At 33.9% G+C, this 18,007-nt stretch overlaps 1 protein-coding gene across 1 annotated transcript in view; it reads left to right on the top strand.

The window, feature by feature from the left end:
- The window catches only part of MACROD2 (mono-ADP ribosylhydrolase 2), a 2,055,604-nt gene that overhangs the window by 24,537 nt on the left and 2,013,060 nt on the right, over positions 1-18,007 (top strand). The gene's annotated exons all lie outside the window — the stretch shown is intronic.

The following is an 18,007-nucleotide window of genomic DNA, read 5'->3' as shown; positions in this document are numbered from 1 at the left end:
ATTATTTTATATTCCATTAAGAAGGAAGGGGAAAAAGCACTATCAATTAAATTATTACATGATGATCTCTAATCACTGATCTCTTTCAATAAACTTAAAAATTATTTTAGATTTACTGAGTTATACTTCTATAATACATCATCCTTGAACATATCTTCAAAGGAAACTGTAAGTGAAATAAATTAGTTTAGGTATTCTAAAATGTTTTTTCACTCAGAGTCCAATTCTTCTGAATAACTTTTTCCACCCAGAGTTGTTGGTGTTTGTTTCTCCACAGAATTATTCTCTATGCAGTTAGAGTTGGTGATGTAGCACTACTTAAAAATGTACTTTTGTCTGGGATTTTTTTCCCTAAACCGCTGATACTTACCCTGCAAGTTTTAGTGCTGGCATTTTCTTGATCTTACCAGATGGTGTTAATGAAAGGTTTCAGCCAATTACTAGGAGTCATATTCTTTACTCACATGGTCACTAAATATATTGTTGCCTGAAATGTTGAGAGGTTCCAGTTGTCCAGTTATATCACCAGAAATGATAAGTAAATAAATGTATGCAGATAGTGAAGACTGTCCTCACCACCATCTCCCAGCAGCAGTTGTAAATGCCTGTAACTGTAAGGCACCTGCCAATTTCAGAGCTGTTAAAATGTTTAAAGAGTTGAAGATGTGTAGTATGTTGAATTTGTTTTGAAATTCATCCTGTGTCCTTTAATGCTTAAGATTTTTTTTTTCCCTAATGATGCCTAACCTATTGAAAATACTGGCTATTTGAGCTTATGAAAATAATTGCATTTTAGTTTTTCAAGTTCTTTAGTTTGGAGGAAGATATAAAGTGAGCGCTGAAGACAGAACAGCTCTTTGGCGCATTGGCTCAAAGTTAATTGAGTCTGATTTTAGAACAATGCAAGAAAACTTTTAAACACCATTAGTTGCTTCTAAATGGAATGAACTCTGACACAGTGCATTTCTTGTCATTGGAACTATTCAGAAAGGTTCTAGATGAAAATCAGAGTAAAAGCACTTTTTTCACTGGGTGGTAATTGAACGAGATGTTTAATCTGTGTGTTTCTGACTACTGAGAATCTTATTTTAAAATAATTTTGTGTAAGTGATATTCTCTTCTCAGATCCCTGATGGTGTAATTTATCAGTACTATTAGTGATTGGAAAACCAGAGATTTTTTTGTTTAAGGCAGACAACTACATGCAGATTACTTTTCTATTTATAGTTAAGTGATCTAACAAACTAAGTAAGACATTCTTTGAAACACTGATTGGCACAGGGGGAGCATGGATTCAAGAAAAAGCACTTTTTTTTTTTTGTAGATTTCACTGCAAAATTTTGTTATTTGAACTTCCTAGAGGCACAGGAAAATTCTAATTGTTGATTCTCTCAGGGTTTATTTGGTGTAAGAGATCACTGTGATTTTATTTTTGATTAAAAATCTTATGGAAGTGACCCTTCTTCTCTTTCTTCCTTTCTGTTGTTAACATAGTTACTTGTGGCCAGACTGTTTGGAATTATCAATACTTAAACAGCTAAACAAGGAATCTACTGACCTTTCCTGTTATTTGTACACCTTTGGGGTGCAAATTTAATTGATGAAGGACAGCCAACTTTTAGGAAGAGAGAGAGGCATAGGTATATCTTTTTTTTCCCCACATACCTAAATCTAGATGTCAACTTATTTGACATTTATTGAAAAATGACATAGTGAATATAACTTTCCCACTTTAGTTTTGGTCATTCATAACTTACTAATAAATCCAGCCTGGGATTTTAAAGACTCTTTAACTGTGTTCACGGAATACTATCCTGGATACAAGTTTTTCATGGTAATGAAAACAACAGGATAAAAACATGTCTTTTTTCTAAATAGGATTATACTGTTGTTCTCAATATTTCATGTATCTCTTTGTGAGGGAGTCCTCTCTAGATTTCTCTGAAATGATTTCTGAAATGCTATATGAAGTACTTTTTATTTCAAAGTAAGTATGTAGTATCTCTTTGCATATGGATCAGACTCCATTACTTTGACAATGAAAAATTGCTTAAATGCTCTGACATCTGAAATGTGTCTAGAAATTAGCATTAGAACTTATTTAAGGCTTTGTAATTATTTCTTAAAATGAGTTGTTACAAGTTACAAGTAAATAACAAGTAATTTTCCTTTGAATGTTTGTATTAAAAATAACATTAAAGTAGGGGTGCCTGGGTGGCTCAGTCGTTATGTGGCTGCCTTCGGCTCCCGTCATGATCCCAGAGTCCTGGGATTGAGCCCCGCGTCGGGCTCCCTGCTCTGCGGGAGGCCAGCTTCTCCCTCTCCCACTCCCCCTGCTTGTGTTCCCTCTCTCGCTGTGTCTCCCTCTGTCAAATAAATAAATAAAATCTTTAAAAAAAAATAACATTAAAGTTAATGATAAGTATTTATTCTTTGCATTAATTTATAGTAAGTGTGATATGATATAAGGTGTTGGAAATCCATAAAGGTGATCACTACTATACATTTGTATATCTGTGTATTTATACTTTGCTGTATTTTTATAAAATAAAGGACTTAAATCATGGTCATTGTAAAGTACTCAAAAGATATAAAAATACATTGAGCTAAAAAAATGGTAGTTTCCCCTTCCCCAAACACCAAATTCCGTACAGGTAAATACTGATAGCACTTAGGTGATTATCTTTCTAGGCCTTTAGCATTTTTTAGTTTGTTTTTATTCAACACAGCAATGTATTAGGTGTTCTAAGCATTAACAAATAGTATGGAGTTTTTAGGAAGACCTAAAAACCTTAGGAAGTAAGTGATAAAATTATGGGAATTGAGACCAAGAGAGATTAACTAATTATATGGTTAACCCAGCTAGTCTGGCACTAGTGTCTGTACTCTTAGTCCTATTACTTTTTATGCTTTTACAAATACTCTGTATGTGTATTCTTATATAGTATTTTGTTAGTTTTTTTGTTTGTTTGTTTTTAGGGAGGATGGGGCAGAGGGAGAGGGAGAGAGAGAGGATATTCGGCAGGCTTCATGCCCAGTGTGGAGCCTGACACAGAGCTTGATCTCGTAACTCTGAGATCATGACCGGAGCTGAAATCAAGAGTTGGGCACTTAACTGACTGAGCCACGTGTGTGCCCCAGTATTTTGTTAATTTTTAGTGTAAAAACTAGCCTTATGTATATATGGTTCTTTGGAGTTTGCTTTTTCCCCACTTAAAACTATATTTTGATTTTTCCTTTTTATTAAATGGCCATATATTTTATCATAATTTATTTAAATTTACTTACCATAAATTATTTTATTCTTGATGGACACTAGGTATTTTTTCTTACAATTACAAACAAAGTTATGATGAATATGTTTGTAATCCTTGTATATATGTCTGAGGATTTCTGGGAGATAGATTCCTAAGAGTGGAATTGTTATATTACAGGCAGTGCACATTTGAAATTTTGATAAAACTGTCAAATCATTCTCCAAAGCTGCTGAAATGGTTTATACACACATCAAGACTGTATGAATACCTGTTTTCTCATAACTCTGCCTACAAAAGGTGCCATTAATCCCCGAAAAGTTTGCCAGTGGAATGGGTAAAAACTAGTAAATCTTTGCTGTTGTGATTTGCATCTGTTTAAAATGTCCTATTTATTGGCCATTTAGATTTCTTTTGTGGGTTACCTGTTCATAACTTTTGCCCATTTTTCTATTGGATTGCCTGTTTTTGTGCCTTAACTTTGTAAATGTTGCAGTATCTTTTAGAAGTCTGTGGTTGGGGCGCCTGGGTGGCTCAGTTGGTTAAGTGTCTGCCTTCGGCTTGGGTCATGATCCCAGAGTCCTGGGATCAAGTCCCGTATCAGGCTCCCTGCTCAGTGGGGAGTCTGCTTCTACCTCTCCCTCTGCCTCTCCCCCCCCTGCTCATGCTCACACACGCTCTCTGTCTCTCTCGCAAATAAATAAATAAAATCTTAAAAAAAATGTGGTTGTACGGTGGTTAAAAATACAGACTTGAACCAGACAGCCAGGCCGAATACTGGCTCTGCCACTTCCTTGGGAAGGTTGCTGAATCCCTGTACCTCAGTTTCTTCATTGGTAAAATGAGGTTAGTGATGGTATACCTCAAAAGATTATTGTGAGGATTAAATAAGTTAGTAATTATAAACAGCATAGAACAGTGTCTCATCTTAAGTGATCTCTGAGTGCTAATTTTTATAATAATGATTGTTGTGATTTATGCTATCTTGTTTTTAGCAAAGTTTTAAGTTTTTGGTAACATCTGCAAGTGTTTTTTTAATCTCTTGCATTTTAGATTTTATTAGATTTAAGACTTGCTTCCTTTTTATAATAAGAAAGTATGTTTTTAGTTTCTTCAAAAGGTTGGCTATTTTTATGTTTGGTTTGTTGTCTGTATGGAATTTCTTTTTGTGTGGTAGGAGGTAGGTGGTCTTAGATTTGTTTCCAACTGGGTATCTACTTATCTCCACTGATGTTATCTTAATCATATACTAAAATTTCCATTTATGCAGTAATCTGTTTCTGGACCCTTCATTCTGTTTGATTGTGATCTGTTGATTTTTGTGTTAGTATGATATAGTTTCTTTATATATTTTAATAATTTGGGAAAAAGCCACTCTTATCCTTCTTTTTCAAAATTTTTGTAGTTATTTTGATACACTTTTTCAGACTGATTTTAGATTCTATTCTATTCATAGAGTATTCGTAGAGTTCTATTCATATTCTATTTTAAAAATCCTATCAGATTTTGAAAGGGTTGATATTGTTACAGTGTTGAATGTTCTAATCTAAGCATACATCTCTCCAAAAAATTAATAAACCTGATACTTGCACATGGAGAGGCAAACACTGCAGGAGAGCATAAAATGAAAAATAAGTCTTTCTTTCAGACTCAGTCCCCAAATTTGTAACCGCCATCAATACGTCATGTATATGCTAGAAAGTTTTAGTATTTATATAAATGTGCTTTAGAACTCCTCTATCCTTTTCTTTTATACACAGTAGCATGCACTAATACTATTTATTTTCATGTATTTTTTCCCGTCTCATAATCTATCATGGAAATCCTTCCATAAGAAATTCTAATGATTTACTTCATTTATTTGCATATGCTTCATAGTCTAATTACTCCCTTATTGATGGGCATTTTGATTATATTAATTTCTGTTTTTAATAGTATAATATTTCACAGATGTTCCTGTATTTTATTTTTGTATTGTTATATATGTTTCTATCATAAAAGTAATTTCTGGCCATGGAATTGCTAGGTCAGAGGCTCAGCGTTTTCAGGTGAGAGAGGTTTTCAGTTTCCACTTTAAAAATGTTGAACCATCATTATAGTGCTACCTTTAGTATATGCATATGTATGCTTCCCAGCACCAACTGTGGATTTTATCAACTGTATTTTATTTTTGCCACTCTGACGTTTTGCTATTTTAAAAATCATGAGTGAGGTTGAACCTACTTTAGCATGTTCATTAGCTGTTTATTTTTCTGTTTAAGCATTTACCATGGGCTAAACACTGTTCTAAGTGGATTGTATGTTCATTTAATGAATTATTTCCTCTTATCATTTGCTCATTTTAAAAATGTTTTTTATTAACTTCTTAAGGGATTATTGTAAATTAAGGAAATTAATTTTAGTTGTATGTATTACAGATTTTTGTTTCACTTATTACCTGTTTTTCATGATTATATATTTTACACACAATTTTACATTTTTATGTAGTCAGATGATATTTTATAATTTTCTTCATCTTAGTCTTATCAAATTTGGTTAGGCTTATTGCTATTTATTTGCTAGATTAAAAATATGAATAGAGGGGCGCCTGGGTGGCTGTCATTAGGCGTCTGCCTTCGGCTTGGGTCGTGATCCCAGGGTCCTGGGATCGAGCCCCGCATCAGGCTCCCTGCTTGGCGGGAGGCCTGCTTCTACCTCTCCCACTCCCCCTGCTTGTGTTCCCTCTCTTGCTGTGTCTCTCTCTGTCAAATAAATAAAACCTTTAAAAAATATATGAATGGGATCTTTATTCCCATTTAATTTTCTAATTGGTTATTGGTGAGGTATAGGAAATGCTAATTTTTGAATACTGATCTGGAATTTTGTTCTTAGTCACAGTCTTTTAAGAGATACTTTAGGATTTTCTAAGTAGATAGTAAAGCCTTCTGCACGTTATTTTCGTGTAGCTGCTTAATATTTGTACCTTTTATTTCTTTTTTCTTTTGCTTTGGCTAAGGTCACCAGTATAGTTTTAAATGATAGTGCTCACAGTGGGCATTCTTGCCTTATTCTTGATTTTATTGAGATTTATTTATCTATTAATTAATGGATAGTAATCTCATTTTTTAGTATTATGCTGAAGGAACATTGTCTGCTTAGTAAATGGACATTGTTAAAGGTTAAGAGACCTTTTACTTCAGTATGTGTACTTGTACAAACATTTTATTTTCAACTGTTTCATTTATGTAGTAAGTATAATTATGTATCTGTAATGTAAAATTCTTATAATGAAAATACTAAGCATACCTAAAATATCATTGTAGTCAACCTATAAAAGTGTCATTAAATGACAGGTTGCCATTTATTGAGTCATTTTCAAGTACTTATTGATATTTCCTACTGGGGCTTGACTTCCGAGTTATGGAAAATATTTTGCTCTGAATTTTTGGTCACTCTGTTATTGATCTTAAAAGTAATTTGTATTTTTCATGGGCATAATATAGTGAAAACTTATTCAAACTTCATTTTTTTCTTGTTATCTTTTAAATTCATTATTCAGGAAAATAGAGGGGTAAAGTAGTGCACATAAGCAAAAAATGATTAATCACAAACCCATTTTAAAAAATTTTTTGTTGTTATGTTAATCACCATACATTACATCATTAGTTTTTGATGTAGTGTTCCGTGATTCATTGTTTGTGCATAACACCCAGTGCTCCATGCAGAATGTGCCCTCTTTAATACCCATCACCAGGCTAACCCATCCTCCCACCCCCCTCCCCTCTAGAACCCTCAGTTTGTTTTTCAGAGTCCATCATCTCTGATGGTTTGTCTCCCCCTCCCGATTCCCCCCCTTCATTCTTCCCCTCCTGCTATCTTCTTCTTCTTCTTTTTTTTTTTCTTAACATATATTGCATTATTTGTTTCATAGGTACAAATCTGTGATTCAACAGTCCTGCACAATTCACAGTGCTCACCATAGCACATACCCTCCCCAATGTCTATCACCCAGCCACCCCATCCCTCCCACCCCACCCCCCACTCCAGCAACCCTCAGTTTGTTTCCTGAGATTAAGAATTCTTCATATCAGTGAGGTCATATGATACATGTCTTTCTCTGATTGACTTATTTCGCTCAGCATAACACCCTCCAGTTCCATCCACGCCGTTGCAAATGGCAAGATCTCATTGCTTTTGATGGCTGCATAATATTCCACAATCACAAACCCATTTTTGAAATGCATCATTCAGATAGCTGACAGGGATTCAATAAGGAAGAAGACACAGTTTCTGCCTTTTAGAATTCTGTATGATGTTTAGTGGCCTTTACTTGTCTTCCCAGCTAAGATTTATTGAGACTAATATTTTAATAGCCTGTAGTTCCTAGCACAGTAACTACAATCTGTTGGGTTCTGTAAAATTCTGCTCAACATATTTAATGTTTGTTTAATGTTTATGCAACAATGCAGATTCTGATTCAGTAGGTATGGATTAGGGCCCAGGAACCTAAACTATTAACAAGCACCTCAGGATGTTTTCCTGTGGTTCCTTCCTATGAGCACCAAAACCCTTTCCTGAATAGTATCTTATAGAAAATGTTTTTGAGTGCTTTAATAATGTAACTTTTGGGGTGCCTGGGTGGCTCAGTTGGTTGAGCATCTGACTCTTGCTTTTGGCTCAGGTCATGATCTCATGGGTTGTGGGATTGAGCCCTGCATCAGGCTCAGTGCTCAGCGGGAGTCTACTTGAAGATTCTCTCCCTCTGCCCCTTCTCCCACTTGTGTGTGCTCTCTCTCTCAAATAAATCTTAAAAAAAATGTAACTTTGCCTTTTATTTTAGACTTCAGCTTTTCGTTTAAGAGGAATCTATTCATTTAGCACAAGTGTGTGTGGGCTCTTGGTTATCCACATAGTAAATATGTGTTGATTACTTAACATTGATAACTTGCAGTAATTATAGAATTAGCTTTTAGTTTACTGAACCAATGATCATTTTAAGTTAACTTTATGATTTTTTTCAACTTTGATTTTTTATGCTTTAAAAAAACATAAAAATTGAATTGATCTTTTTTTTTTTCTCCTTGAGATCCTTTTCATGTCTTAGGTACATAGAGCTTGAAAAAGTTTAGCTTGTTTCACATGAAGCCTAAAATATTTTTTTTAATGACCCAAGTCTAACCTTTGTTTTAGAGTATTACATGTGAATAGCTGGTTATATTTTAAGATGGCTTGCAGTGTGTAAGAGACTTGTTTGTATTATCATATCCTTTAAAATATGAAAAATTATGACACACAGAAACATGATTGCAAGATTGTGGAATTTACTAATTTTGGTATCATTAATTTGGCCAAAATAGAAGTGATGACAAGAGTTTTATCCATCATAAGGTTATCTATAAAAAGTCTACAGTAAAATTTTAGTAAATATTTTAATTGGCAAATAGGATCAGTTGTTTTTTTCTTGTTTTCATCTTGTTCATTCCTTTCTTCCATTGCATTTCTTTTCTTATCTTAAAATGTAAGTTAGAAAAAAGTGAGTTGTAAGAGTTACAAAAACATTTTCAAAAAGTCATATTTAGTAATTAATAAAAGCTCATTTTATGGAATTATGTAACTGGTACCAAATATATTTCATCATGATGGGTTCTTCTGGATTTTTTTTTAACATATACTTATAACGTGTTTAATATGTGCCAGACATATTTCTGAGTACCTTACAAATGTTAACTTATGTAATCATCACAACAGCCTTATGGAACAGGTATCATTATCTCATTTACAGATGAGGGAACTGAAGTACAGAGGGGTTAGCTTACCCAAGGTTACACTGCTGGTGAGGGCAACGTCTGGATTTGAACCCAGGCCTCTGGCTTTCTCTTCATTTGCTCTCTGTTGATGCTGCTTTTTTTTCCCCAAAAGCATTGCTTATGGGTTTATGTGTTATGTGGCAACTATTAATTATATTTGATGTTTGGTAAGATGTATTTTATGCTGTGTGTTATATAATTTTTTATGGATTATAATTCATAACGATAATTATTTTTGTTTTTAAAACACAGACAACTATTAGAAAAGGTAAAGTTGTTGTGGATAATAAAACTGGCTATAATCACTACAGTGAAGAAGGCGGCTTTGTCCCCTCAGGTAGATGTATAATGAATACCACTTTACACCATGTAAATAAATTACTCACATTTCTTTGTAATTTTACCTGTGTTCCAAATTTGTACTTACAATCTATTGAAAAAATTTTTTAAAAAGATGCTTCTTTGGATTTTTCTTTTTATCAGTCACCTTTTTTTTTTTTTTTTTTAGTAGGATAGATCACATATTCAATTTAAACTACAGTTTGGCAGCATGCTCTATGAACTTGCTTCTCTGACTGACTGGAGTGCTAAGGTGTATGTGGGTTTTTACCAGGGAGTATGTGAAGCTACACAATAAAATACTATTCTTGTAGAGCACTTTTTCTGCTAAAAGTTGGGTGGGGGTGGAATATCAATTAATTTAATTGCTGTTCCTTTAGAAAGTTTTTATGTTAAAACTAAATGATTCTCAAGATCAGAGGCACAGAATTTCACAATAATGGTCTCTACCCTAGATATCCTGATAGTATGTTCATTCAGTGGAAAGGTTTCAGGAGTGCTTGATTGTATTTGAAGTCATTTGGTGTCTTGGAATGTTACAAAATTAGTGAGCTAACCAGCATAAAATGGTCAGTAAAGTTGAGAAAGAGCCATCACATTTTCAGTTGCTACAGTACCAAACACCAAATTCCAAATACCAAAATGTTAATCAGTAATCTTTGTTGGGCTGCTGAAAAGAATCATATTATCATAGACACATCTTTTTAAATGTTTTAAATATTGGAAATATCCTAATTTTTTTTTATTTTAGCAAACCCCACTTTTAAGTAAACCTGAATAAAATCAAGATTTATAAAAAAGACAGCTTTTGAGTTATTAATTTACAAAAGGGTTGGACGTGGTATTCCTTTAAATAGCTTACCTTTTCAACTTCTTCAGGTCATTATAATCACATCATTCAGACCTGCATATAAGTACAGCAAGAAACACTGATAGCCCATGGATGTTTAGTTTTTTTTAACAAAACATCATGGTGAAAGGTTAAAAGGATATGCATTTGAAAACTTATATAGCTGGTGTTTTGTTTTTTATATATCTTGGGTATAAGCAATATGGCTATAATTGCCATTAATTTCATTCTAAATACTGAGATTAGGGCTTGAATGGGCCATTGATTTTTTTATGATTAAGTATGACCATTAAAACAGTAATCATTTGCCTTGTAGAGTGACATGAATCTATTCTTAGAAAAATTGTGTTGCCATCCAATAGCAGAGAAGTATCTTTGTATAGAAAATTAAGTCAGAAAGAACATACGTTGTTCTTTTGGTTTTGCTGCCATTTAAACTTGACTAAAGAAGAAAAATAGCAGTTGGTAGAATTGGCGTAGTTTTCAGGTTTTCCAATTCTTGTTTAAATTTCTTGATTTATCACTATATTTGTTGTTCATTCAAGCATAGTTAATATACCTCATCTCTAAAACTAGATCGCAGTTTTTCTGCAAGTTGGCTAATTACTTTTATAATAAAGAATTCACTTAAAATATAAAGTAAATTGTTCATGATAAGAGAAGAAAACCTAATTTCTATCTTCAAATTTCTTCAGTTATGCATTAGTAGAAGATGAACTAGAGTTGGAATTAAAGAGTTGGAGAGGGTTGTTTTTTTTGAGTGAGGGGCTTGTTGATGGGATACAAAGTATTAGTGAAATCATGTTTGGGGGAAAGAAACTATAAACTGAGGCTTCTTTAAGGACCTGCTTCTTTTCTGTTCCTGCTATTTTAGGGGGAAAGATTGCTTCTTTTGAGGATATAACTCCTGTGATATCATGAGGAATATTATTCACTTAGCTAAGAATTTTAAAAAATTTGTAGCAAGTGTATGACAGCTGAGTCCAAATTGCAATGACAAAAGAAATACAAGAATAAGAAGAAAATCCATAGTAACTCTGGAAAACAGGAAAGGATGCAGTCAGTAAACATGGGCACTTTTAAAAAATATGACCGACAAGATTAGATTACTAAAAACCACTAGTACTAAACAGCCTGTAATTCAGCATAGCAAAAATATTTGATTTCTGAATAGGAAATATACTTTCTTTTCTAATTGTTCAGAAATTCACCCAGCTTAGGGGCACCTGGGTGGTGCAGTCACTTAAGCGTCTGACACTTGGTTTCAGCTCAGGTCATGATCTCAGGGTCATGAGATCAAGCTCCGTGTTGGGCTCCATGCTCAGTGCAGAGTCTGCATGAGATTCTCTCTCCCTCCTGCTCATGCTCTCTCTCTCTCTCAAATTAAAAGAAAAAAAAAATTCACCCAGCTTAGAGATGGCAGGGCTAAGGCAGAGAAATGGCCCTGTGGGTGATATCAAGGTAATTAGAAGACTCTGGAATCAATGCATGTTGAAGAAAAAAGCTGTCTACTAGTTTCTCCCCTTTACCCCACTTATGTGCAAAATACACCCACAAAGTTCCACAGCCTTACATTTTGGGCATGATGGAAGTAGGGGAGACGATTGAAAATAAGTCAGTAACTTAGCCATCAGTATTGAAAAATCTGGCTCTTAAAGATCTTAAAAAAGATGAAGACATTGATGAAATTGTGGATATTTGAGGAAAATTAGCAGTGCTAAAGAGAGGACTCATACTTAGATAAGGAAATAGTTTAGAAATCATAGTTAATGAAAAAAAGCAAACTGAAAATTTATAATTAGAATTGAGAAAACATTGAATTGAGAAAGGAACAGTGAAAAAAGTTCTTGACAGTTAAAAATATGATTGCCAAGTAAAATCCCTAGACACCAAAAATATAGAAAGTGCTAGAATCCATAGTGTTCTGTTCTCAGAACACTTGTTGACCTAGAGTCTTGCATTTAAAGGTCTCATGGGTTTGAGGGGAGAGATCTTTGGGCTTCCATTAGATGAGGAATTGGAATTGAGGCCTTTGCATAAGGCCAGAGCTCTTCAAGATAAGGCTTTAATGAAAGAGAGCCTAGAAAATTAAATTTAACTTCCAGCAGATTACATCAGAGTTTTCTTCTCTTGGCATTTGAATGTAAGACAGAAAAGTCTCCTCTAAAGATTTGTAACCACAAGCCTGCCTCCATGTGGGTTTGCAATTCCAATTTATATTACCTGCCTAGTTTAGGAATCTGCAGTTACCCCAAAATTATTTTAAAATAATGAAATGTTGCTGTGCTACAAAGCATTGAACAGAAACAAAAGTTAATACTCTTTAGGGGGGTGGACCTTAAAGATACATTTTTAGTACGGTTTATATATATATATGTGTGTGTGTGTGTGTGTATAGTTTAATACACATATAGTTTAATAAACTATACACACACACACACATATGTATAGAGTCTAAATTGAGGGATTAAAAACATAAGGGAAAATAAAAACATGAGCAAGGAACAAAATACTATCAAGAAACACCAGGAAGATTTGAAAATGAATAAAACATTTACAAATTAAAAATTAAAAATATAAAAATTAAAAAAAAATATTGAAGGGCTTAAATAGATTAAACCTAGCTGAAGAGAGAATTAATGAAATTGAAGAGAGAGCTGAAAAAAGAGATACGGAAACATGAAAGAGATTGTAGAGGCAGAAGAATAAACATGTCTAACATCTGTGAAGTTGGAATTTAGAAAAGGAGAATGAAGAGACTGTGGACAGTCCATATCCAAAAAAGGAATGACTGAGAATCTTCCAAAATTAAACTATATGAATCATTAGATCGAAAAAACACAGTAAATCCAGAGGAAGAAAAATAACTGGATATTACTAAAAACAAAGAGAATTTAAAATTAGGCAGAAATAGATTATTTCTAAAAGTATAAAGTTAGACTGGTGGCAGAATTCTAAACTGTAACAATGGATGCTAGAAGTCAGATTCAATCTTAAAATACTGAAAGAAAACAAATGTTTTCCTAGAAATAGTAGCTAGCAAAATTATTCAAAAACAAGGGTTTTGAAATACATTTTCAGACAAGCATCAGATAAAAATGTGAAAGTCTGAGTATACTGTGTTGGTGAGCATGTGGAACAATGAGAATTCTTAGCTTGCAGAAGTATAATTATCCACTTAAAAAATTTTTTTTTAAGAGTGGGGAGTGGCAGAGAAGAGGAAGAGAGATCAACATGGGGCTCGATCTCACGACCCTGAGATCATGACCAGAGCCGAAATCAAGAGACAGATGCTTAACTAATTGAGCCACCCAGGTGCCTTATAAAACCACTTTTTGAGAGTAGTTGGCAATGTTTAGTGAGTTTGGATGTGCATTTCCCCAACAACCCAGTAATTCTACATGTATATGTGTATATACCTTAGGATTGTTTGTTCATCTGTTTTGACCATGACAACTGAAATCAGATTTTCAGGAAACAAAATTTACTCTTGCTTCATACAGTACACTTTAATCTGTATGCTTTATCACTTTGTTCATTTCTTTTTTCTTCCTTCCTCACTTCTCCCTCTCTTTAATGCTTGTTTGTGACCTTGATCTACTAATGTAATTTTATTGGTGAATTATGAGCCATAGTTTAAAAAACATTGCCGTAAAAAAATTCACACATAAATTCAGAGAGACAAGGATAAGGATGTTCATAACAGCATTGTTTGTCAGAGTGAGAAATTGGGAGTAATCTTAAGCCCCAGTAAGTGGAGAGTGGATAAATAAACTGTGGTATATCCATGTAAGGACTTTTAGCTATAAATCACAATAAATCAGTGAATTGTGGTATCCATATTCAGTGGATACATTTAGAAATATGCTGAGTATAGAAAGCAAAGTGCAGAATACTATATAAAGTATAATTATTATATGTAGCTTAAAAATGCAGAACACTATTGTAACTATAGTTTTGTAGATATATACATAAATAGAAATATATAATGAAATCCATGAAAATGATAGCCACCGAACTTAGGTTATCTCAGGGAGGAAAAGAAAGGTATTTCTATAATCTAGATAACATTTTTTTCTTAAACTGGGTGTTGGATACATAGGTGTTTTATTAAATAATATCTTAATTCCTTTGTATGTCTGAAATATTTCCCAATAAATTTTTTAAAAAGAGAAGTAGCAATATTGAGACTCAAATTGAGATTTCTCTCAGACAGTAGAGCAAATAATGTTGAACATTATGAGAGAAAAGTTTGAGACCTATAACATCGATCCAGATGAGTTTCTTTGAAATAGGAATTCCAGAAGTAAAAAGATACAATGTATATTGCAGAAGCAATAGATAATAAAATGGCAGAATAAAATTTTCCTGTGCTGAAGAATGCCATCAAATAAGATATACTGGAATCCAATTTCTGGTTAAAGTGAATAGTGGTAAAACTTCTGAATTTGAAGAATCAAAAGAAAATCAAGTTTCCAGATAGAGAAAACAGGCTTTAACCCTAATAGGAGAAAGAATCAGATTGGCATCTGATTTTTCCTATGCAACACTGATTACAAAAAAACAGTGGAATTCTGAGATAAAAGTATAGTATTCTGAGATAAAAATACGTGACAGAAGTACTTTTTAAGTATGAAGGCAAAATATGTGTTCTAAAGGACTCTGAACTATAACTCTTACAGATTTAAATAAAGGAATATATCATTTGGAAGGACTTAGGCAAAATGAAATGAATCCGCATAGAGAATTCTGGATGAAAAAAAGTATAAAATAAACTGACAAACAAAAGCAATCAACAAGCCAAAACCCAATCAGTGAAACATGGTTAAATCTAAAAAATTGTTAATAATATACTTTGAGGTATATAACTTGAAAGAAAATGTTCTAAATAAAATTGAAGATGTGGAAAAAAATTACAAGTAGGGGATACAATTCTAGATGACTTGATAATAATAAAACCTGTGCTCTCGCAGATGGGAGTGGGGTAAAAGGGAGGAAAATATCCTATGCAAAGAATTTCTATTCATAGAATTACAGAAGGAGATACTCTTCACTTGATATTTATGAAGAAATACAGGTGTAAATAACGTTGAAAATTTGAGGAGACTTGTTAGAAGATGGCAAGTGATCAGTTCTCCCAACCTTCTCCGTACCTGTTTGAAGTGGCTGAAAATGTATTAAATTAAGCCTGTAACAGCATTGTCCAGCAAGAAAGGGTGTCATTCCTGTAGCAGATTTTGGGGATTTCCCTGAAAATAGAAAGCAGATGGAATGAGAGGGACAGAGAAACAAGAGCAGAGAAAAACACAACTGAAATTGAGAAGTTTCTCCTCAGTGGACCTCAAGAAACTACATTTGTGTTAAGAATTTCAAAGAATTGGGGTGGTCTGTGGGGTAATCATCAGAGTAACTAATTTAAAAACTCCACCAGCTGGGTTCTGCTTTTCCTCCATTTGTACAGAATGATTGTTAGCAGGGGTATTTATCTCTAGGATAGAGTCATGGCTTCTGTTTTGCAGATCGTGATTCTGGAGAAGGCTTCTGCTATGTGTGTTGTGGTTGGAGAGAGTAGCAGAGCCTGCAAACTCTACCAAGAACACAGAGTGGAGGAAAGGAAAAGAATGGTTCCACATGTGTGAAATACATGAAAACACTCCACCCTAAAAGTAAAGTCTTCCTTATAAGTTGGCAATCTTGGGGGTTCTAGCCCACAACCTGCTTTATGATCACACATCCTAAATTAAAACGTGCTTCTTGATATCCTCTGACCAGTCACATTCAGCCTGAAATCAGCTCTCTCATTCAGAGAAGATGCCTTAAGAGAGGGACAGACCTATAGATTGACAGGAGAAACCCAGGCCAGTTAGATAGCTCTGGAACACCATTCATAAATTTGGAATACCAAAGATCACCAGAAAACCAACAGTACAAATAGAAGATGAATTAAGAGAAAAACTGACCTCTGGAGAATGGGAATGACTCAAGAAGTAGATGGAACTTAAATGTAATTCATATCTGCAGAGAGATCTTAGAGGCTAAAACAGCCGAAAAAATAAATGAGGCTGTTCTGAAAGAAACAATCTTTAGAGTTCTCAGACACAAAAAATCCAATTGTTAAATTGAAATGAAGAGCTGAATGCTGAATTAATGATTTAGAAATAAGGTTGGGGAAACATCCTAGAACCTAAGGGTAAAAAGATGGAGATTGAAAACATGAGCAGATGTTTAAGTTACGTGGTGCATGAAACCAGGTATTTAGATTTCCAGAGGAGATAAGAGGAGGGGAGAGAATGATTAAAAAAAAAATAAAGCACAATACCTAGATGCCAGGGAGTGTTATATGAATATTACAAAAGATGAGTGAGGTTGCTATATATACTGATGTGAAAAGATGGTCAAGATATATCAAGTGAAGAAGAGAAGTTGTGAGAACAGTATAGATAGTATGATACTTGTGGTCAGAAATCATGCATGTTCAAATATGTGCGAGAAAGATGAAAGGACATGAAATAATGGTTTCCTTTTGAGAAAATGAGGGAGGAATGATAGAATACTTTTCATTTTTCTTAAAACATCATGTTGTTTTGTAAGGAGCATATTTTTATTTAAAAAATAAAGCACTGAGAATTATGTTGGAAAAGAAGGGAGAGCAGAATGAGGGTAGTAGTGGTTACCTAAATCACTCTAATTTACACAGTCTCAGGTCCATAGTTCTTTGTAACATACATTCTTGTTTTTTCATAGCAACCATCTCCTTCCCTCACTATTTCCAGATTCATAGAAGTGTATTTTCACACACTTCTGTGAACCTTCTTTTTCACCCAGAGTATCAGGGTGGGGGTGACTGATTTCCATCATTGCATATGGATTTTATGAGAGATGGTATATATGTAGAGAATACCTTAAAGTAAGGATATCTTCTGGGTATTCTTTATTAATAAAGGATAGTATCAACCCAACATCTTTTGTAAAGTGAGTCAGGATGTAAATAATGAACAGTAAGGGAAAAATCAGGAGAATGACATAATCATGATTTTGAGGTATATCCTGGTGGGATTTTTTGAGTTGAGGCTACGTAGGAATTGCTCAATATCAGAATAGTAATGTGTGCGTATAGTCACAGAGGTGTGAAATGTGTTCTGGACCACCTGAAAGGCTCCATCTTTTTTGTGAGGAGATGGATATGACCCTTGATCTCAATATGCCACATCTACTATAAACTTCTGAACCCTCCACCATCATTCAGGATGCATCTCTAATGGTTGAAGAAGTGGTGGAGGATGACATGGGAGAGAGTGCCTGAGGATCCTTGCCTGGGACAAGTTATGGGAAGAAAAATCTTACAGGTATTCTTCTTATATATTTTACTTGGTTGCTGTGTTTTTATTGGATAGAATAATTCTTTTTTCTGGAAGGAGTGGGGAGTGGTTAAAAGGTGGGGTGGGAGATGGGAGGGTTGGAGTGGAGCAGTCTTTTTTGTAAAGGATGGTAGAAGAATTAGGAAAGAATATCAGCATCTTTCTATCTCTTCTTTTTCTGCTCTTGTACAACTTTTGTTGTCATCTTCACAACAATGGAAATTGTATTAGAGTTCTTGAATCACAAATCTATGGTAATAAGATTCACCAGGAACATTTAGGTACGCAGCATGCTGACATAGTATTAGCTAGCAGCACCTTTTAGAAACTAATGGAAATTGTTTAGATCTGTGAACTGTATTGAGTTTTAAATATTTTGAATATAAGCTTAAAATTTTTATTTGTAATTAATTTGTCAAT

Source organism: Neomonachus schauinslandi, chromosome 10, assembly GCF_002201575.2.
Source record: "Neomonachus schauinslandi chromosome 10, ASM220157v2, whole genome shotgun sequence".
In the NCBI taxonomy this organism is placed as follows: Eukaryota; Metazoa; Chordata; class Mammalia; order Carnivora; family Phocidae; genus Neomonachus; species Neomonachus schauinslandi.
This window is presented reverse-complemented; position numbering and strand designations above follow the sequence as displayed.